Below are 6,054 nucleotides of genomic sequence, written 5' to 3'. Positions count from 1 at the left end.
AACCAAGATGGTATTGATAGATAGATAATAGAGAGGGAGAGAGAGAAGGAGAAAAAGATACATAGGTAGATACAGACACATATAGATATATAAATATAGATACAGATATAGACATATAGACATATGAAACATTTAAAAAAATCAAAAGTATGTTAAAAATTTGAGTGTAACATATAAACTATTTTGTGCCATATTTTAAAGTTTTCTATTAAAAAAAGTTTTCTATTAGTCATTGATATAATTGTAATTACACATTGGTGTTTATAAGTTGCACTTAATGACTTAATACATGTCAATATATAATAAATTATATTATATATTGACATATGTATTATGTATTAAAAAAATGTACAGGACCACTACTTCAACACATACTCCCATAAAATCCTTTATACCCACAGGTGATACAGGCTGACAGGTGAAACAGTGGACACCTTTGACAGATATTGGACAAGTGAATAAATAAAACTATAACAGATTATACTTGAGAATTGTCTTTTTTGCATAAATATAAGATATATTTATATTGATATAGTCTGTGTTATACCCCTATTTATGGCATATATGAGGTTCACTTTGGGCCAATAATTTAACTTGTTTAAACCTTTTTATTCTCCTTTACAAAACAATACTTCCTACATAGAGCTATTGAGAGGGCTGAGTGAAAATCAAATGAACCAGTGTGCCTACGTAGTAGTTTTTTGTTTTTGTTTTTTAAATGGTGACCATAACTTAGTTCAAAGCAGATTTCTTTATGTGTATGTATGTAAATTCTTCTGCACTGTGAAATATATTCTTTGTCTGCACTATGAAGATGAACAGGAAATATGTCAAGTAATATGGAATGCGACGTAATGGAGGCACTGCCCTGACCCCTTCTCTGTAACTAAATTCAACCATCAAGTTGTTATTCTTTTAATTTTTATCTTTTAATTTTCTTAACTATTTTAACAAAATACTAATATTTTATTTTGATATAACATTTCTTTTTTTTTTTAAGATTTTATTTATTTATTTGAGAAAGAGAGAGTGAGAGAAACCATGAGAGGGGAGAGGGTCAGAGGGAGAAGCAGACCCCCCACTGAACAGGGGGCCTGAAGCAGGACTCGATCCTGAGACTCCAGGATCATGACCTGAGCCAAAGGCAGTCACCTAACTAACTGAGCCACCCAGGAGCCCTTGATATAATATTTCTTAATACATTAATCTTCCTCTAGGAGCATTTTCATTATAATTGTCATGTACTAACTTGCATGTGACAAATCAAATACATTTCATCATGCAAGAACCTATGAGAAAATGAGGAAACCCGGGAAAATTGGGAGAATGAGGAGCACCTGGATGGCTCAGTGGGTTACGTGTCTGCCTTGGGCTCAGCCATGATCTCAGGGTTCTGAGATTGAGCCCCCACTTCCTTACTCTTAGTCTCTCTCCTGGCTCTTCATCCCTTCTCCCTCTGCCCTTCCCCAGCTCCTGCTAGCTCTCTCAATCTGTCTCTCAAATAAATAAATAAAATCTTTTTTTTTTTTAATGGATGAATGAGCAGTCACTGGCATTGTTTTTATATGATAAAAATTCATTAAAAAACTCCTTTTGGATAAAGAGATACTGTAAAAAAATATTATACAATACCATAGAAGTGAAATAAAATAGACTAAAGATGAGATCTGCATGGATTTTTTTGATATTACATTAAATTCCTCTATACCTTAGGACCACAAGAACTTTCATAAGACATATATACATTATAATTAGATAAAAATGTGTTTGACTATTCCTAATGATAAACAGATTAAGAATATACCAGTAATAACTGGGTGGCAGATTAAGGTAAGAGAATTATTAAGTTTAAAATACTGCAAGCAGGATCCTTTCTTAAGAAAAAAGAAATAGAGGGGCACCTGAGTGGCTCAGTCAGTTAAAGCATCGGACTCTTGGTTTTGGCTGAGGTCATGAACTCAGGGTTCTGAGATCAAGCCCAGAGTCAGGTTCCCTGCTCAGTATGGAGTCAGCCTGTACCTCTTTCCCTGCTCCTCCCCTACTCATGTTCTTTTCCTCAAAAATAAATAAACAAACAAACAAACAAATAAATAAATAAATAAATGCAATCTTGAAGAAATAGAAATGGTACTGGTTATAATGATGAAAACTTACATTATGAAATAATGGAGCATTATAATTGATTTACATAATCACAGCAGTCTCTGCTCTATAAGAAATTAGAAACATATAATTTTATGACATTAACTATAACAATGATTCCATAAAATCTGCATTTAATTTGCTTAAAATATTGCTTCTAATGTTGTGACCTCCTGGTCACCCTGCCTTGATGTATGTGACTTTCTTACATCAGAAAGATGGAAACATGTATTAGTTGGTAGTAATTTTAGAAAACTATTTTCAGCAAATGTGATAAGAAGTGGTATAAACCTTGTTTTTTGTCTGTTTTGTTTTGCAAGTATGAAAAGTTGAGAAAAATCATACTAGGTAAGTTCTAATTGTCCTGTAAACTAAGGAAAGATAAACATGCATTTTTATTTTCCTCTAAGCTTTAGAGTTCTAGGGAAAGAACCAAATTGCTACTTCATATTTTAACACCTTTATTGAAGACCGATGGTAATTTTTTTTAAAGCTACATTCTTTGAGATAATTGTATCTGCTTCTTGTCAGATCCTACTTAAAATTGAAGAACATGCTGAACATTGTACCATCACCATAAAACTGGGTACTTAAAAGTCTGCTAATATCCAAATAATGCTTTTCACATCTCAGTGTGAGGTGGAAATCCCTTTTGTCTCATTAAGCAATCTGGAAAGAATCATACATATATTTTTATTTAAATAATCATTAAATCTTAAATTATCTTGAGAGAATCACAAAAAAGAACCTGGGGCAACTAAATAACTAAGAATTTGGAAAGATATTAAAATGCAAGGCTGAATACAGGCAGCTTCTTAATTTTGCCGATTTTTAAAAATGGATATCTCTTAGTTCTGCTTCATTTGCTCTCAATTTTGGCCTGCATTGGAGATAAAATTATTTACATAAAAAATAGTTTGCAAGCAATAGCATGACTTTGCTTCAAAGATGTTTCTGAATACTTAGTCTGCGGATCCAGGTGAAAAATACTCAGAAAAATAATGTGAATAGAAAAGGATAGGTGTCCAATTCCTGCTCAGGCATCATGGAGTAGTAGAAAGCAACGCAAAGCAAAACAAAACAAAACAAAAACCCAAAAACGAAATTATAAATGCCAGGTTTTACTGGAGCTTTGCTATTGAATTAAAGCATAACTTTGCTTATATCACTTGATTATTGTTGATGTTGGTAACATAAGATAGCCCATAAAATATTCTATCATTTTACCTGCAGTGAAGCCTCTGTTTTGACTCCCTCATGTGTTTCTTACACAGCATAGTGAGAACAATTTATGGATTTTTTTTAACCTTTTGAGACTCTCCCTGAGGAGATTCCAAGCAATTTGTTGACTATCCCTAATGTATTTCAGAGCATAACATAATATCTGGAGATTGTCTTTTTAATTATTAGAGAAAATTTGTACTTTCTGTCTTTTTAAATTTTTTCCATGTCTTTCTTTCTGACTTCCTTCCTGAATTCCTTCCTGACTTCCTCCCTTTACTCCCCCTCTCTCCCTACCTTCCTTGTTTCCTATTCTTTATTCTTGGTTAACTTTCCTTCTGTACCACAGGGGACTCTTGATTAAAATATCATATCTGTGGGACATACCATCAAGAATCTGCATTTCCATGGTGGTCTCCTCAAATGAATGGCACTGGGTAGAAGAGTTAAAATACTGTCCTGTCACATTATTTTAAAGTTTTTAGGGAAGTAAAATAATACACTATGAAAATTAAGGTGGGTGCTACTTCCTTGATTTGTTGCTCAAGTTGTTTCACTTTTCTTTCAGGGACAGAAAGTAGTTACTGTTACTTCTCATTTCCATCTGAGTTTCCATCTGTCTGTTTACCACTTCTCCTTTACTTTTTTTTTTTTTAAAGATTTTATTTATTTATTTGAAGGACAGAGATCACATGTAGGCAGAGGCCGGCAGAGAGAGAGAGAGAGAGAGAGAGAGAGAGAGAGAGAGGAGGAAGCAGGCTCTCCACTGAGCGGAGAGTCCGATGCGGGGCTCGATCCCAGGACCTTGAGATCATGACCTGAGCCGAAGGCAGAGGCTTAACCCGCTGAGCCACCCAGGTGCCCCCTCCTTTACTTTTTAATTTTTTTCCTTTTACTGTATATTGCACCATTTCAGTGATTCCATTCTGTGCATCCTCCCCCCCACTCCAAAATGGATCTATTTCCTTGCCAGAGAGTCCTATCCCGCTGTCCCCTTATAGCGATGCCCACTGACTCCCCCCGGCCACTGTTCCTAACTCCTAGTAATCACCAATCTCACTTCCATCACTATATTTTTGCCATTTAAAGCGTGTTTTATAAATAATATACCATTTGTAATCTTTTGAGATTAGATTTCTTTTTCATTCAACAGAATCCTCTTGAGATTCCCTTGTGTTTTGTGTAAATAAATCATTTGTTCCTTCATTGTTGCTGAGTAGTATTCCATGATATTAATGACAGAATTTCTTTAACCATTTACTCACTGAAAGGCATTTGGGTTCTTTCCAGTTTTCAACTATGATGAGTAAAACATCTATAAACATTCACTTAAAGATGATCGCATCTTTCCTTTAGGATAAATATCCGGGAGTATGACTGGTAGGTTGTTTTAATTTAGATCAAGTCCAGTTTATCAGTATTTACTTTCATAGATTATGCTTTTTATGTCATGTCTCCTTCACACTTTTTTTTTTCACCAACATCTTATTCATTTATTTGACAGAGAGAGAGAGAACACAAGCAGGGTAAGAGGGAGAAGCAGGATCCACCCCCCAGCACCGAGAGGAGAGCCAAACGTGGGGCTGGATCCAGAACCCAGGATGGTGACCTGAGCTGAAGGCGGACGTTTAACCTACTGAGCCACTCAGGAGCCCCTTGGGTCATGTCTTTAAACTCTTCACTAGCCCAAGGTGTTGAATATAGGCTTTCCCCTATATTTTAATATGAGTTTATTATAGTTTGCCAATTTACACATAAATTGTCATTCAATCTTCATATAAGGTTTAAGCTAACATTATTTGTTTGTGTATTTTATCTTCTGTAATCCAATTACAATATCACTATTTTTTTAGAAGACTTTATTTAATTATTTAGAGAGTGCAAGTAGGGGGAGAAGCTGAGGGAGAGAGAGAAAATCTCAAGCAGAGTCCATGCAGAGCATGGAACACTTCAGGGGTCTTGATCTCAGGATCCTTAGATCATGACCTGAGCTGAAATCAAGAATTGGTTGCTCAAATGAAAGACACCCAGGCACCACAACATCAATTATTTACACTTGATCTTAGCCAAAAGGCTGAGAAATGATAACACCATTTTTTAAAAGTTATTGTCCTTTTCTTGAATTATCTTTCTAATTTTTAAAATAATTAGTTGAACTATGTCCAAAGGTTTATTTCTATTTGACATTGATTCATGTGTTTGTATCTCCACCAATGTTGTGTAGTCTCCATTGTAGGTCTACATAGTAAATCTGAACATGGAGTGGATGATTTTCTTCCTCCTTATGCTACACGTTAAAATGTGTTTAATCTCTGCTAGTTTCTTGAACTTGCACATAAATTTCAGTTTAAAGTTGCCTTTACAAAAGTCTTGCTGGTTTGCATTTAACCTACAGATCAGTTTATAAAGAATTAATATTTTAATGTAATGTCTTTAAATCCATAAACTTAATATGTCTACTAATTTGTTCAGATCTTTTTTGATTTCTTGAATCACTATTTTGTAGTTTTCTGTATACAGATCCTGTACATGATTTGCTTGTTTCTACTTGCATAGTTCAGTGTATGTGGGGGGCTGTGAATGTTTTATTTTTTAATTTCATTTCTATATGTATATATAGAATGAAATTTGTTCATTATTCATGTATCATGGATCCTTGGTGGACTCCATAGTTTTCTTTTAGACTTTTGT

This window comes from Lutra lutra, chromosome 10 (assembly GCF_902655055.1).
Source record: "Lutra lutra chromosome 10, mLutLut1.2, whole genome shotgun sequence".
In the NCBI taxonomy this organism is placed as follows: Eukaryota; Metazoa; Chordata; class Mammalia; order Carnivora; family Mustelidae; genus Lutra; species Lutra lutra.
The sequence above is the reverse complement of the archived record's forward strand: the minus strand, read 5'-3'. Positions refer to the sequence as shown.